Source organism: Dermacentor andersoni, chromosome 1 (assembly GCF_023375885.2).
Source record: "Dermacentor andersoni chromosome 1, qqDerAnde1_hic_scaffold, whole genome shotgun sequence".
Lineage (NCBI taxonomy): Eukaryota > Metazoa > Arthropoda > Arachnida > Ixodida > Ixodidae > Dermacentor > Dermacentor andersoni.
Genome location: NC_092814.1, coordinates 59,009,341 through 59,027,855, shown reverse-complemented (window position 1 = coordinate 59,027,855; position 18,515 = coordinate 59,009,341).

Below are 18,515 nucleotides of genomic sequence, written 5' to 3'. Positions count from 1 at the left end.
TGGCGCATCGCATTTCCAAGCGCATTTGGGAAAGGCGATGCGACGCCGTTTACATGTAGCGCATTAACTCTCGCGAGAACGTAGCGCCACATGGTGTCGTATAAGGGAATTAAGTGCAGCCGACAGGGTGTCTGCCAACCGGGAAAACCGGGAATTCTCAGGGATATTGAGTAGTCTGGAAAAAGTCAGGCAGAACTCGTGGAATTTGGGCCTCTATCTGGGAAAATAAGCGGCAATTTTTGTGAAAGGGTCGAAAGTCGCGGTAACGCTGGCTCGAGCAACAGACAGGAATCGTAATGAATCGTCTTTGACGCCCTGTCGTCGGCTGGAGGAGTTGCCAGTGTACAGTCAACGACCGACTTTCCGGATTCCCGATAATTTGGACGGCTTCGCGGCACCGCCACGTACCCCATAGAGTCAACGATGAAGCTTCTTGCCGTTGGGTGCCGAGTTTTTTATTGAAAGAATTAGCTGCTGTCAGAAAGGGCACGGACTCCGCCTTCGTGGTCCTCGCGATTGGCTTAGAAACTTGGAAAATACTGTGCGTTGCATAATGCCGGTTCCCGATAGTCAGCTTCGCCTTTGTACAGAAATGTTACTTGGGGAAACTTATGCAAAAGTATTGCAGTGAAGCATAACAAGCGTGGGAAGGGGCTATTGCCACGGAACACAGTATGTATCCCTTAATTATACACACGTGCACCGGGTATTTCCTGTCGCAGTACGAGCACCGATATGCCTAATATGTGTACCGGCAAGCCTTCAGAGCGTTTTCGAACGTGCCTGTGGCGGTTTGAGCCCCTAAGGGCAGTAAATGACATGCATTTATCTTTTTCCAAGTGGCCGATTTTTCGGACGTTTTCGCGGCCCCTAAGGAGTTCGAAAAATCGGTCGTGGACTGTGCAACTGACCAAGATGCTTCAAATAGTCCTTGGGGCGAACGAGTGGCGGAAGGAGGACAAGAACAGAAATGATCTACGCATTGAGGAATAAACGGGAAAGGAAGCTTGCTGCCGCCGTTTTGAAAGAGCTTGAACTAAAAAAAAGTTTTGGCTGATGTCGAGATACAGGTGTCCCTCATCCAAACCAAAATAAACTCTTTAAAGCAGTGAAACATAATTCAGGCGTCGTGCACAGGCTGAGAGTATGCATGTCAAGGCAGTTGAGCTGTTGAGAGAGAATCTCAGTTGTGAAAGAGTTCGGGCCTCATACCGCTGAGCTTGCTATAAGTTGATAGAAATAGCTCATATTCGAAAATATTCGCTTCTATGTGCATCTCCTTTTTATTCGTACTTGAGAATGTCCGACTCCATTTGCAATTTTTTTGAAGACACTTTATTTGCTGTGCATTTTACTAACCCCTGCCTTCTATTCTCTTTTTGAATAACATAAACCCGACTCCTTAGTATTCAAATTAGATTAAGTTGCTTTTTTATTTTTTTCATGTGCTTACTAGAGAGTGACGGCATCAGGCGATATGGTTTCAGCCCGTCTTGACATAAAACATAGTTCTGCATCACTCGGGGAAATTTGCAAAAGCACTCAGGGAAAACCTGGAAAACTCCGAGAATTTGGAAATGTCAACTTGGTAGACACCCTGGCCGACTTCCGGTGTAACTGGTTTCCGTTAGTCAGCCGAGTGCACGTCGGTGGCGCTGAGTGCCGACTGTACCTAGAGTTACTGTATATGCTACCAAAGGAGCATATTTTTTTTTATTTTATTTATTTATGCAATACTGCGGACAAGAAGTCCAAGCAGGGTGAGCAAAAAACAAAGATGATATACACAGAAGAACAAGATGAAACAAGTGTGTAACACGTTTTTCACACAAATTGTTTGGTCGTAAGGTAGACGATTAAGAAAAATTTTAACTTGATTACAATACAACTATAACAATACACGAAATAACAAGATTTACACAAATTATATACAGCTCACGGGCGCTGGGGGTATGCTTCAGTTAGTTTATTCCAGTCATCTATTGTTTGTGGAAAAAAAGAGTACCGAAAAGTGTCAGTCCTTGCGAAACTAGGTGTTAGAGAATGAGGGTAGTGGTGCCGAGTGGGTCTGCTTGTCAAGGGGGATACATATTTTGCGGTGTCTAAGGCAATCATATGATTAATTAAGTTTGAAAGAAACTCTAGCCGACTTTTCTTTCTTCGAATTTGTAGTAGTTCAATACCATTATCGGTTAGTAATGCAGTGGGGAAGTTAACAGATACAGTAACTCTAACTGTACCGACTACCGAGAGCCTGACGCTTGTGTAAAATTGGGAATGCAGTGTTCCGTCTCCACCTTATGCTACTTTTGTCGGCATAGACTAACGTTCCTGTCTCGCAACTTCACCAGCGCGGCAGTCCCACAGCTAATTCCTTCCCCTAATTCCTAATGCGACGATCCTGCGTTTACATGCTCCGCGAGAGTCGACTCGCGTCCGTAAATATACCCTCGCCTGGTGCATTAATGCGATGCGCCCTCCTAGGGCATTACCGCTGTTTACATGTATGCAATGCGCTAGAAATGCGATGCGATGCGACACTGTCACATTCATGTAAACGCGGCTCATGTTCACACTATCAATCAGGTGATTTAGAAATGTGCGGGATATAACCAACCCTTATATATAGTTTTCATTGATTACTAGAAAGCGTTTGATTCAGTCGAAACCTCAGCAGTCATGGAGGCATTACGGAATCTATAGCGGCTCCACAGCCACCGTAGTCCTCCATAAAGAAAACAACAAAATCCCAATAAAGAAAGGCGTCAGGCAGGGAGATACGATCTCCCCAATGTTATTCACAGCGTGTTTACAGGAGGTATTTAGAGACCTGGAGTGGGAAGAATTGGAGATAAGAGTTAATGGAGAATACCTGAGTAACTTGCGATTCGCGCTGATGATATTGCCTTGCCTAATAACTCAGGGGACCAATTGCAATGCATGCTCACTGATCTGGAGAGGCAACGCAGAAGGGTGGGTCTAAAAATTAATCTGCAGAAAACTAAAGTAATGTTTAACAGTCTCGGAAGAGAACAGCAGTTTACGATAAGTAGCGAGGCACTGGAAGTGGTAAGGGAATAATCTACTTAGGAAAGGTAGTGACCACGGATCCAGATTATGAGACTGAAATAATCAAAAGAATAAGAATGGGCTGGGGTGCATTTAGCAGATATTCTCAGATCATGAGAAGGTTGCCATTATCCTTCAAGAGAAAAGTGTATAACACTAGCTGTGTCTTACCAGTACTCACGTACGGGGCAGAAACCTGGAGGCTTACGAAAAAGGTTCTACTTAAATTGAGGACGACGCAATGAGCAATGGAAAGAAGAATGATGGGTGTAACGTTAAGGGGGGGGGGGGATAAGAAAAGAGCAGATTGGTTGAAGGAACAAACGCGAGTTAATGACATCTTAGTTGAAATCAAGAAAAAGAAATGGGCATGGGCAAGGCATGTAATGAGGAGGGAAGATAACCGATGGTCATTTAGGGTTACGGACTGGATTCCAAGGGAAGGGAAGGGTAGCAGGGGGCGGCAGAAAGTTAGGTGGGCGGATGAGATCAAGAAGTTTGTAGGGACAATATGGCCACAATCAGTACATGACCGGGGTAGTTGGAGAAGTATGGGAGAGGCCTTTGCTCTGCAGTGGGCGTAACCAGGCTGATGATGATGATGAAAAGTGTCTTTCCGAACGTGAAAGAAGCCCGCAAGTAGACGCAAAATTGCCGCGCGACAGGACGCTCGAGGTACTTTGCGTGTATTCGCGGGCTTCTTTCACGCTCGGAAAGACGTTTATGGAGCACGCATCGAGCAACAGAAAGCTCTATCGGGAGTTTTTCATGTTGCTGTACACAGTGGCGTAGCAACGAGGGGGGCCGTGGGGCCGTGGGCCCCGGGTGCAAGGGGCCAGTGGGGGGGGGGGGGGGGGGAGGCTGTCATATACGTCTGAAGACACCCATCTTTCCGCGGGCTACACCCGGACAGGCGGGGGGGGGGGGATGACAGAAGACCTATGGGCCTCGGGTGCCATACGACCTAGCTACGCCACTGGCTGCACAATTTTCTCATTGGGAGTTTTCATCTAATTATAATATTAGAGAAGTTGATTGGATGGATGGATGTGTGATGTTTAGTGGCGCAGGGACCAGGTATGGCCAACGAGCTCCATGCCAGTGTTAATGAGTTCTGTGAAGTTGATCTGAGCTGCCTGCAAAAAGGGACCTAAAATAGTTGCTGTATATTGCGTAAAATCTATGACTATGGCAATGACCAATGATGTGTACTATGAGCATTAATATGCATTGCGAAAGAATGATGTAATATACAAAATATGTCAGATGCAAAAATTGGCTAGAGCACTATACTGCCTCACCAAAGCCCTTGAAACACAAGGGCCTAGAGGCATGTGCTATTCAAAACAAGAGAAAAGACGGGGAATGCCGGAGGTGGAAATTCAAGACGATGAGCAAAACGTGAACAAGGTGAATGCAGGAGCCAACGGTTCGACAAGTGGACTTGTCTCCTTCAAGGCGACATATGCTTTCCTAGGGTTCTTCTAAAGGGGAGAGGGTGTGAGGCGGGAGGACGCGGAAACGAGGGAAAATGTGTTAGCGTGTCGAATTGAGAATTAAAGGAACACTGTGTACAAGGTCAAAGCCAGGGCACCCCGCCCTCCCCCACCCTGGTCTGTCAACACACAACGTGCCAAGGGCGTCTGACACGCCTGCTGACAAAAAAAAAAAAAAAAAAAGAAGGAAAGGAAATGGAAAAAAAAAAGGGGGGGGGGATACGCCAAGAAACCAAACTAAGTGTTGTTGCCTATAGCTTGAAGTTTAGCATAGCGAATAGATTCTAAAGCTCCCTTTGAAACGTTTATGCCTATTGGTTGCAATGTCTTGAACTTATGGATTAGGTACGATTCTCTGTATTTTCTTTCTCGTTCAGAACGGAAATTTGGCTGCAAGATGTAACCCGCCGTGGTTGCTCAGTGGCTATGGTGTTGGGCTTCTGAGCACGAGGTCGCGGGATCGAATCCCGGCCACGGCGGCCCCATTTCGATGGGGGCGAAAACACCCGTGTACTTAGATTTAGGTGCACGTTAAGGAACCCCAGGTGGTCGAAATTTCCGGAGTCCTCCACTACGGCGTGCCTCATAATCAGAAAGTGTTTTTGGCACGTTAAACCCCATAATTTAATTTTTTAACTGTAAGATGTAGATTTTAAGTTCACCAATTTATGACCTGGTTGGTTGAAATGCTTGGCGACGGCTTTGGGAAGCTTTTTAGCTGTGTCCGCGCGATGTCCGTTTAATCTGACATTCATTGATTGTCCTGTTTCACCGATATATTGTTTCTTACAGAAGGAACATTCAAGCATATAAATCACATCCGAACTTGTGCAAGTGAAGCTAGATTTGACTGTATGTGTATAACTATTTGCGGTGCTTTTAATTTTAATGTCACTTTGAAGGTGCCTGCAGGTTTTGCACCTAGGGCGACAACATGCTTTTATTACGGATGAATGCTGCTGGCTGACTTTTGCGTGCACTAACATGTCTTTAAAGTTCTTGTTTCGGCGATAGGTAACCCTGGGTACATCCGGAAACGCTTTTCGCAGACGCTCGTTACTTGATAATATTGGGTGGTATTTTCTTTGGATGTTGTCTATGTTTGGGAGTGCATTAGAATATTTTGTTATAAAGGCCGGCGGTCTGTCAGATTCTAATGTGGGCTGTCTCTTCGCCGATTCCGACTGTCTCTCCAATCTTGACCAATGGATTAACGGAACGTCCGAACAGAACGCTCGCTGATATGTTCTCTATATATATCGACGTAGAGCACAAGACGTGGGACGAGATTTTACCCTATATATGTGACCTTCGCGTATAACACTGCTGTACAGGAGACTACGCAGTATACGCCGTTCGAGCTTGTATACGGCCGTCACGTCACGTCCACACTTGAAGCCATGCTACCTCTGGCTTCGACCAGCGAGCACGTAGAAGAGTTCGTACAAAGAGCTGAAGAAGCCCGCCAGCTTGCTCGGCATCGTATCCGGAGCCAACAGCATGCCGACACCCTTCGGTAAAATCAGGGTCGACGCGACGTCCATTACAATACCGGCGCCTTCGTGTGGGTCTGGACGCCCATCCGTCGCCGTGGACTCTCGGAAAAGTTGCTCCGTCGGTATTTTGGTCCCTAAAAGGTTACACGCCGCCTCAGTGACGTTACCTACGAAGTCGTCCCCTGCAGTTCTGACCCCGGTTCGCCCCGTCGTCGTCCTCGCGCTGAAGTTGTTCATGTAGTGCGCATGAAACCCTACTATGCGCGTACGTGAACGCCGAGCTGCACCTGAGGAGCTCCATTTGTTGTCGTCGCTGAAAGAACTTTTTCATGCGACCGAGACGGTCACTTTTCGCATGGGGGGCAATTGACACAATGCTGTGGGGCTCCCGCACCGCGCGACGGCGCGCGCAACGGCCGGCGCCATGGAAGACGATGGAGCGCGTACGCTTCACGCTCTTCTTCTGGCCCGCAATTAAAGAGAAGCGTATAGTTTGTAAGACTCGTCTTCAATCTACGTTACAATATTGGGACTGAACTAAATTATCAGAAGTCTCTCTCGATGAACCTCTCTTACCTGGCCGAAGGCTTTATCACTTCCTTGTTGTTCTGTATCTACAATAGTATTAAATTATGAGCAGTAGTCAAGCAAGAGAAGAATAAGCTGGTGCGTACTGTAGAGCAACTGATGTCAAAGCGCTAAAAAAGAAATGTGAACTACTCCTCCTCCCCTATTGAAGATGGGGGAGAGTGAGCTACGCGAACATAAAAGAAAATTGGTGGGTTTTGCATGCCGAAACCACCATATGATTATAAGGCACACCGTAGTGATTTCGACCGCCTGGGGTTCTTCGCACGGTACATGGGCGTTTTTGCATCTCGCCCACTAACGAAATGCGGCCGCCGTGGCCGCGGGATTCGATCACACACCCTCGGGCTTAGCAGCACAGTGCCAAAGCCACTACGCCAACACGGCGGGTGACGAGGGCAAGTCCCCTTGTCGAAACGTAGGCTTCGGCAACGACTTCGGCTCAGATACTACAATTGATCTTTACCCAGTCTCTACAATCCGAGGAAGTTCCGCATGATTGGAAAATTGCCCAAATCATCCCAGTCTTTAAATCCGGTGACCGCAAATTAGCCTCTAATTACCGTCCTATTTCCCTCACCAGTGTGCCATCAAAATTACTCGAACACATTATATCCACAAACCTAATGACACATCTTGAATCTATCAACTTTTTTTATTCGCACCAGCATGGTTTTAGGAAACACCTTTCATGTGAAACCCAGCTTGCAGAGTTCATACACGATTTGCTCCAATCCATGGATGCCAACCTCCAAATAGATGCTATATTCCTCGATTACTCCAAAGCATTTGATCGGGTCCCACACAATCATTTACTACAAAAACTTTCATCACTAGGAATACCCGTCAACCTAATCCGTTGGATCGAAAATTTTCTTTCAGGGCGCAAGCAGTTCACTTCTACAAATGATAGCCACTCTCCTCTTTCTAATGTAACATCGGGAGTCCCTCAGGGCGCCGGCCTGTCGCCACTACTATTCCTAATTTACATTAATGACCTCCCTTGCAATATAAAATCGGAATTACGGCTTTTTGCCGATGATTGCGTCATATACAGAGTGATTAGGGCAACCAGCGATTCATCTTTTCTTCAGTCCGATCTTGACACTGTCTCTACTTGGTGCGATAAATCCCTCCTCTCCTTAAACATTAACAAATGCAAATCCATGTCTTTCACCAGAAAACGCACCGTGAATTTGCACCAATACAGTATTGGCTCATTTTCCATTGATTCCGCATTATCCTACAGATATCTTGGCCTCCATCTAACACCATCGCTATCATGGGTAACTCACGTTCAAAACATCTGCGCTACAGCCTCTCGCACACTGGGATACCTACGCCGTAACTTGAAGGCCGCATCTCCCGACATAAAAAAACTAGCATATATAACATTCATTCGCCCAAAACTAGAATATGCCTCATCCATTTGGCACCCATCACAAGCGTACCTCGCCGCTGACCTTGAAGCCGTGCAGAATCGCGCCGTCCGATTTATATCGTCATGCTATTCAAGAAAAACAAGTATTACCGCGCTGAAACACTCCCTGGCCATCCCATCACTCGAGTCACGCCGCATTATATCTCGCCTCTGTCTTCTTCATCATTTCTACTATCACCCACACACGAGACACGAAAAGCTGCAACCCCCGCACAGGACGTCTAGCCGCCTAAGCCATGACCATAGCATCGCACGCATCAACTGTCGCACCTTAGCTTTAAGGTCATCATTTTTTCTGGACGCGATAGTACTATGGAATGGCCTGCCAAATACCATCGCATCATGCACTAACCGCAAATCATTCCGGGATAAACTAAATGACCATTTTTCATGAGGGCAAAAGGTTCTTCAATTCGGCACTCTGAACAGCTGATAACTTTTTATTTTTACTTGTTTCCCGTGTGATGCCTTTTTCACTGTATTTTTCTCGTGTATTAATTGAGTGTTTCATATATATATCTATATTTTTTCTTTTTTTTTTCTCGTGTTTCAATACCGTGAATTTTACTTTGCATTGTATACACGTGACAAGAACATTTAACTGTTACATACTGTTTTTTTGTTATTGTTCTAAAAATTGACCTTGATTTTGCTCCCCCCTTATGTAATGCCTTCGGGCCTTTAAGGGAAAAATAAATGAAATGAAATTCCTTGTGCGCTACTGCTCACGACTTCAAGCCTCCACGTTGCGGCGAGCTTCTGTCTTGTTTAGATTCCATTTTGTTTGATAGAAAGGTATGCCGTTCTGTTGGATTCTCCATTATTTTCGGACGCCTGGGATTTCGCTGCCGTGGACTTTCGGTACACGCAAACTTACCTTCCCAATCTCAAGAAGATATATTCGTGAGTGAGAGTGAAAATCGGGAGCCCCCGCTTTTCAGCAGTGCTGATTAATCACGTAGATGTGACAGTGCAGCAGAGAGAGGCACAAGCACCACAGCCACAATTACACAGTGGTATAACGGTGTTTCAATACTTTCCTTCTGTTCATGAAACTCTTGCGCAACGCTATGGAAATGCTTCATATAGTGCCCGCAGTGGACGCACCGCACCGCTGGCGCAAGAAGGGAAAAAGTGGGGGAAAAAAGAAATGCAGGGAAGATATTGATGCGAACGGTGGATAGAGAAGTTTTGAGGAAGAGAAAAAATATAAAGATTAGGGAATTTATACAAAAAAGTCCTCCTCCTGCAAAAGCGCTGCACAAAGTTCTATACCTGATTAATTCAAGAAGGTTAGGGGACTATTTGTCATCGCGCCGTTTAAAAGGGGATTCAGATCAATTTCCATGACCACCTAATCGGGAATGTAATCGGGCAATGAAGCAGATGCCCTATACGGACGCCACAGTCGTTCTATGCGTACATCTGCTTTTGCGCAAGGGTCGGCTGCCATTATCGCGGTCTGAATATTGTCGGCCCAATGTGCAAATCACCACCCCGTTTCTGCACAGTGTTCAACAATTTTATAGCGAACAATTTCGAAACATCTATTAGGCGCTGTTTGATTTACAGGTTCACGTACATTTGTAACAGTGGCCTAGCTCATGAGTAAAAAGGTACACTTGGGACTGCTCCATTGTTATGAACTTGCTACAGAGCGATTACGCCTCGCCCTTTTCTGTACTTGAGTGTAAAAGACCTGCGCTACTGGTTTTAGCTGCACGCGCTTGGTTTTACATGGTACATATCTCTCCATGTAGAGACAACATGCTTCGTGATAGCGACAATACCTAAGATTTGTTGAGTGTCTACGTGCCAGTCAAGTTTCAAGGGGACCTAACTAACCTAACTAATTGAATGGCTAAATTTACTAATTAGCTAATCCCATAATAACGAACTAACTAATTATCTAACTGAACTCACTGTTTGCTAACTAAATGTTTACTAAATTGGGTAACTAAACCAACTAACAAAGCTAACTGATAATTACCGAATAAGTAAGAAGCTAATTAACCAACTAAACTAAGTGTTAACTAACCAATCTAACTAAATATAACTAAATTACCAAATAGTAAACACAATGCAAATGACCTAACTAGCAAAATCTAACTAATTCACTAACGAATCTAATAAATACATAAACTAACCGTGCACGTAAACTTACAAATGATTTAAGCTAATTCCATAACTAATAACCAACTGAGGTTACTAAAACAACTAATGAACTAACAACTAATGAACTAACCACTAAGTAAACGAAATAATAACTAACGTAACCAGAAAACTAAGTGAGCCAACCGGGATCGGCCTACGTATTGGGAGTGCTTAACGCCTGCTTCGCCTCCGCCGCGGGTCGGCCCGGCATTGCACTATCTTCAGGATAGGCGCATGTATGGGGAGTGCTTAACGTCTGCTTCGCCTCCGCCGCGGGTCGGGCCGGTATTGCACTATCTCCGGGATCGGCCCACGCATGGGGAGTTTTTCGCTTACGACAAGCAAGTTTTTTTGGAGGGTAGAGGTATACAGCGTTGCCGTAAAAAAAGGTATATAGATGAATAATCGAGGATGAGAAAGAAACCGAAATTAAATGAAATTAGGCGTGTACAATAAGTTAGTCAGCCTTGTTCGCTGCCAACATCTCGTAGGTCGCACACGACCTTCGTCGTGTTCGCCTCCTGCCGAAAATACAGCGTGTAGATTTACTTTTTTGGAAAAGTTTCGGAAAATGGTTTTTAAGCAGACATAGTTTCGGGTATTTTTTTTCAACAAGCTTAATATATGCCAAGGACGATTCCTAAAGCTGTTGCTGGACGTGGAACTCCTTCAGAGTACGTTCAGTGCAGAACAGTAGGTTAATACAATTAAACATTTTAATGTAGATGTGTTCCTACACCTCATAGGTGTAGTCGAGACCACTGCACCAGGAAAAAAAAAAAAGAAAAAACAACTAATTTTTTCTTGCACAGCCATGTAGTGACATTGCCTTCATGCGCACGATGCTGGTCAATCCGGCGGCGCACGTAGGCAGTACCACTTGATTTCGGTCGTTATGCCTAGCCTGTAAAGAAAAAAAAATTAAGCACCTTTACTCCCAAAACAGTTGTGCTCGACTGTATCTCTTTTGTGAGGGTGCACGTTTAATTTTGCATCCGTGAATAAGGTTGAGTGCTTGCACTAATTTAGTTTTTCTTTTCTTAGTAGCTGCGTTTGTTATTTCTTCGGCCTTTCCTTGAGCTGCCAGAAAAGGTAAAGGAAGTCGCCTTCGAAATAAAATTTCGATTTCTTGAGCAGGAACACGCAGTAAAATAAAGACAGGAGCGCCGACTCCGCTCTTCTGGAAGCGACAGCTCCTGAAACGCCGGGTGCTGGTTGACAGAGCTTTCGCCAGAAAACGCTACGCATGGGAGAAAATGTGGAAGGTGGCTGCTCCAATCCAATCAACCGAGGGAGTGGGCACGCGGCTGCTACAAGTAGCGTGTACTAGATTGGGAGAGTGGGCCCAACGAAAGGCTCCACGCTGGGGCATATTTTATTGAAAATCCAGATGGCACTACCGTCGCCTTTTTCTGAACGCCACGGCAGCGTGGGAGAATGCCGAACAGAAGCACGGCCGCACTCGAACGCAGCGTTGCAGTTGCGTTCAAGCATGACCGCAGTCAGATGGATCGCGTTTGTTGCTTTGCTTTTTAAACGTTATATGCGTGTTTTCACTGTGTCGTGTGGGAACGAAATTCAGAGCCCATATTGCGAAGAAACGGGGTTAATGTACAGGAATCCCGAGTACATCCTAAGGACATTGTAGGTTGCGTGTTTTGAAAATATTAATGGAATAGCCTTTTTTTTTTTACCTATTTCTATGCGTCATGCGCTTGAAACGTAGTGTGTTTTCAGGGTCCCCTTGATGAATAAAGCAAAACACTTGTTTATATTTGTTTGAATTAGGAAGAATGTTATCGGTTGTATATGTGTTCGAGCTCGCGCAGGTTTCGATTGTCACATGCCTCCAATGTCAGTGCCCATTGGACCATAAATCTCCAGTGAATGTCCAAAGGACGTCCTACAAAGGATATTTTGACATCCGTCGGACATCCCTAGAAGTCCCGATGATGTACTACGTATGCCCATGGGATCGTCCGACGCAAGAGAATTGCACATCCAACGAACGTCCATCGTACATCAAACTCAAATTTTCGAATGTCCACAGGACCTTTGAAGATAACCCACTGGAGCACCAACATCCCACAGATGTCCAGCAGAGATCCGAAACGGGACACTCAAAACGCCCATGGGATATTCGGACGTCCAAGAGATGTTTAAATGCGGATTATTCTTATTGCATAATCCTGAGTACATCCTAAGGACATTTTTTTTCAGGATGTAGGACGCTTCTGGGAGATTTGGTTGTGGATTTAGGGTATCCACAGGGCGTCCATATCGATTATGAATTACCATCATTGGCACGTTCCTCAGAATGGGCCCGAGCAGTGCAGCAAGCCTGCTGCAATTTACATACAATTAACAAACTAAGCGTGGCCTGGTTTTGTGATGGCTTGTGGGCAATGATGAAAAGGAACTGCATGGCTCTTGAAGATCCATCCCAAAAAGCTGAAGCAAAAGCTGATGTACCAGCAGACAGGCCAGGAATACAGCCCACCGCATCTCAAAGCACGTTAAATGAAGGCTGCAGTGCAGCTAAGCATTGTGCACATGGCTCCCTGCTATGCTAAGTAAATACATTACATACAACGTGATATAAAAAATGCATTAATTGAAAATGTACAGACATGGAAGCTATACTTCTTTTGTGCTAGGAACGAAGCTACTGAACTAAGTTCTGCAGGCTGTTGAATAATTTGACAATCTCATGAAAAATACAGCATTTATTTCAATAAAACAGTTGCAGGAAGATCACTAGTTCTACTCTGAAATGCACATACAAGCTCAGCCACTAGGAGTTATTTATACCGCACCATGGTTAGTAAAAGTGTACATGACTGAAACTGTTTACAAATGCACTTTGGGTAGCAAGAACATTTAAGAATTTGCAGTGGGGCCACTACAGAACCTATCATGAGGCTTGCTGTGGGCTCACTTCCGTGGTCGAAGGCACATCAATGCAAAATTTGCTGAACAGTTCAGATACGTTAGCCACTTTAGGTTGCCACAGCCTCTCCCTAGGCCATATTCAATTCAGTAGTTACACCAACAGAAGTTATGCTAAAGATGTCACAACTACATTAGGCATTAACAAAATTAGATGAGACTAGTTCATTGATCATATATATATATATATAATTATACACAGACAGCTGCTGTATGATCATCCATTTATAGAGCAAATGCGCTAGCATCCATAACAAGTTCTGGTAAAGGTCACCAGAGCAAACAAACACTTTCGTGTAGTGACGAGACCATTTCAGTTGAGCTAATAATTTAGTGGGGCATTTCTGTGGACTTGCTTGAACAGTCCCTGAGACAAAAATTAACCCAAAGTTCACAGGTACATCGGTCCATAAGGAAGTCGCCGCTCGCTGGGTGAAGTCTCGTCCATAGTTTCAGATGCAGAACAGAAGAGATCCCGGGTATGCTACACAATTTACTAGTCATCCTGAAGGATCGGTTCCAGTGGTCACAGAAACGAATACACTGTTGAGATCAGAGGAGCTAAGAAGGTACGTTTGATGGGCAGAACAGCTTACATACCCCAGCTTCATCATGTATGTCTAGCAGCGCTTTTCGGTGGTAGCAGCGCCATAGGTTAAGGCCATCCGGTGTTGCAAATTGATGGGCAAACAGCTTACAATCAAGGGTGACCGTCACATCTAGCAGTTCTCTGATGGGCAGAACAGCACACAAACACCAGCCTCGTCACATCTAATAGCTCCCTTGGGTAATGGCAGCGCCAACGGGCTGGGATTGCCCGGTGTGGCAAATTGATGGGCAGAACAGCTTACAATCAAGGGTGACCCTTGTCATGTCGAGCATGCCTTTTTGGTGATAGCAGCACCCACGGACTGGGAGCTGTTGCACATTTATGGACAGAACAGCATACAGACACCAGCTTCGTAATATCTAGTCTAAAAACAGCTGCACCATTTGATGTGTATATTTGCCACACAACAGTAACCGCCATCTCTCTTGTTCGCATTTCCTTTCTTTATCGCGGCGAGGCCGTACTTCGCAGTAACGAACAGCATGTGCGTTATCAGCATGACATAGCATTCCCGACAGGAAAGTAGCGGGCGCGGCGTTTTCAAGAAAGGAAATGCAAGCAAGGAACATGATTATTGTTGCGTAGCAGAGATACACCCCAAAGTGTGTAAGTTTGTCTAAGAGTGTAGCAGCTCCCTCCGGAGATTGCACCGCCTACGGGCTGGGACCGCCCACTATTGCACATTGATGGACAGAACAGCTTACAATCAAGACCGCCTACTGTTGCACATTTATGCACAGAACAGTATACAAACACCAGCTTTGTCATATCTACACTCTAAAAACAGTTGCACCCTTTGGGGTGTATATTTGCCACACAACAATAATCGTCAACTGTCTTGCCCGCATTTCCTTTCTTTTAACGCTGTGAGCCCGGCACTTTGAAGTCACAAATGGCATGCGCATTATTAGCATGACAGAGCATTGTCGCCAGGAACGTAACGAGCGCAGCGTTGCACACTGTTGCACATTGATGGACAGAACAGCACACAAACACCAGCCTCGTCATATCTAAGAGTTCCTGTGGGTAATAGCAGCGCCTATGGGCTGGGACCGCCTGGTGTTGCAACTTGATGGGCAGAACAGTTTACAATGAAGACCGCCCACTGTTTCACATTGATGGACAGAACAGCTTACAATCAAGACCGCCCACTGTTACACATTGATGGACAGAACAGCTTACAATCTAGACAGCGCACTGTTGTACACTGATGGACAGAACAGCTTACAATCTATTTCGCCCACTGTTGGGCATTGTTGGACAGAACAGCTTACAATCTAGACAATCCACTGCTGCACATCGTTGGACAGAACAGCTTACAATCTAAACAGCCCACTGCTGCACATCAATGGACAGAACAGCTTACAATCTAGATCGCCCAATGTTGTGCATTGATGGACAGAGCAGCTTACAATCTAGACAGTTCAGTGTTGTACATTCATGGACAGAACAGCTTACAATCTAGATCGCCCACTGTTTTGCATGGTTGGACAGAACAGCTTACTATCTAGGCAGCCCACTGCTGCACATCGTTGGACAGAACAGCTTACAATCTAAACAGCCCACTGCTGCATATCAATGGACAGAACAGCTTACAATCTAGATCGCCCGCTTTTGTGCCTTGATGGACAGAACAGTTTACAATCTAGGCAGCTCACTGTTGTACATTCATGGACAGAACAGCTTACAATCAAGACAGCCCACTGCTGCACATCGTTGGACAGAACAGCTTACAATCTAAACCGCCCAATGCTGCACATCAATGGACAGAACAGCTTACAATCTAGATCGCCCACTGTTGTGCATTGATGGACAGAACAGCTTACAATCTAGATCGCCCACTGTTGTGCATCGTTGGACAGAACAGCTTACAATCAGACAGCCCACTGCTCCACATCGTTGGACAGAACAGCTTACAATCTAAACAGCCCACTGCTACACATCAATGGACAGAACAGCTTACAATCTAGACAGCCCACTGCTGCTCATCGTTGGACAGAACAGCTAACAATCTAGACAGCCCACTGCTGCACATCGATGGACAGAACAGCTTACAATCTAGACAGCCACCTGTTGTACATTGATAGACAGAACAGCTTACAATCTAGATCGCCCACTGCTACACATCGTTGGACAGAACAGCTTACAATCTAAAGAGCCCACTGCTGCACATCGATGGACAGAACAGCTTACAATCTAGATCGCCCACTGTTGTGCATTGATGGACAGAACAGCTTACAATCTAGATCGCCCACTGCTGCACATCGTTGGACAGAACAGCTTGCAATCTAGTTCGCCCGCTGTTGTACATCGATGGACAGAACAGCTTACAATCTAGACAGCCCAATGCTGCAGATCAATGGACAGAACAGCTTACAATCTAGACAGCCGACTGTTGTACATTGATGGACAGAATAGCTTAAAATCTAGATCGCCCACTGTTGTGCATTGATGGACGGAACAGCTTACAATCAAGACAGCCCACTGCTCCACATCGATGGACAGAACAGCTTACAATCTAGACAGCCACCTGTTGTACATTGATGGACAGAACAGCTTCCAATTTATACAGCCCACTGCTGCACATCGATGGACAGAACAGCTTACAATCTAGACAGCGCACTGTTGTACACTGATGGACAGAACAGCTTACAATCTATTTCGCCCACTGTTGGGCATTGTTGGACAGAACAGCTTACAATCTAGACAATCCACTGCTGCACATCGTTGGACAGAACAGCTTACAATCTAAACAGCCCACTGCTGCACATCAATGGACAGAACAGCTTACAATCTAGATCGCCCAATGTTGTGCATTGATGGACAGAACAGCTTACAATCTAGACAGTTCAGTGTTGTACATTCATGGACAGAACAGCTTACAATCTAGATCGCCCACTGTTTTGCATGGTTGGACAGAACAGCTTACTATCTAGGCAGCCCACTGCTGCACATCGTTGGACAGAACAGCTTACAATCTAAACCGCCCACTGCTGCACATCAATGGACAGAACAGCTTACAATCTAGATCGCCCACTGTTGTGCATTGATGGACAGAACAGCTTACAATCTAGACAGCTCACTGTTGTACATTCATGGACAGAACAGCTTACAATCTAGATCGCCCACTGTTGTGCATCGTTGGACAGAACAGCTTACAATCAGACAGCCCACTGCTCCACATCGTTGGACAGAACAGCTTACAATCTAAACAGCCCACTGCTACACATCAATGGACAGAACAGCTTACAATCTAGACAGCCTACTGCTGCTCATCGTTGGACAGAACAGCTTACAATCTAGACAGCCCACTGCTGCACATCGATGGACAGAACAGCTTACAATCTAGACAGCCACCTGTTGTACATTGATAGACAGAACAGCTTACAATCTAGATCGCCCACTGCTACACATCGTTGGACAGAACAGCTTACAATCTAAAGAGCCCACTGCTGCACATCGATGGACAGAACAGCTTACAATCTAGATCGCCCACTGTTGTGCATTGATGGACAGAACAGCTTACACTCTAGATCGCCCACTGCTGCACATCGTTGGACAGAACAGCTTGCAATCTAGTTCGCCCGCTGTTGTACATCGATGGACAGAACAGCTTACAATCTAGACAGCCCAATGCTGCAGATCAATGGACAGAACAGCTTACAATCTAGACAGCCGACTGTTGTACATTGATGGACAGAATAGCTTAAAATCTAGATCGCCCACTGTTGTGCATTGATGGACGGAACAGCTTACAATCAAGACAGCCCACTGCTCCACATCGATGGACAGAACAGCTTACAATCTAGACAGCCACCTGTTGTACATTGATGGACAGAACAGCTTCCAATTTATACAGCCCACTGCTGCACATCGATGGACAGAACAGCTTACAATCTAGACCGCCCACTCTTGCACATTGGTGGACAGAACAGCACACAAACACCAGCTTCGTCATATCTAGCAGCTCCCTTCGGCGATAGCAGCGCCCACGGGCTGGGCATGCGCGCTGTACGTCCAAAGAGCAGCTTCCTCATGTCTAGCAGCTCACTTCGGTGATAGCAGCGCCTACGGGCTGGGACCACTCGCTGTTGCAAATTAATGGGTAGAACAGCTTACAATCAAGGACCATATCTTCGTGAGGCCTATCAGCTCCCTTCGGCGATAGCAGCGCCCACGGGCTGGGACCGCCCTCTGTACATCCAAAGAGCAGCTCACTTCGGTGATAGCACCCAACGGATGGGACCGCTCGCGGTAGCGAATTGATGTGCAGATGAGCGTACAGTCAAAAATCATATTCGTCATATCTAGCAGGTACGTTTAGTGCTAACAGCCTCCGCGGACTGGGACCACTCGCTGTCGCACATTGATGGACAAAATAGGTTAGTGAGGGACCACCCTCGATAGGTCAGGCCTTCGGTGCTAGCTGCTACCACAGGTGGATACCGCCCGGTGTCGCACGCTGGCCTTGAGGGGACTGTCGTGAAGCTGTGAAGAATATAGAGTTCGTCAGGATCACCTTCAGCAGGCGTTTCGTAGCGGGCACCTCACCGAGCAGCAGCAGGATGTCAGTAGTGCAGATGACGTTGTGCGCTGTGTTGTACCAGATGCTGTGTACCTCGTTGCTGCGCTGGATGTTCCGCAGCGGGTTGGTCACTTTGGAGAAAATCAGGTCGCCGCGGCTCGTAGAGCCAACGTCCGCCAGCCAAAGA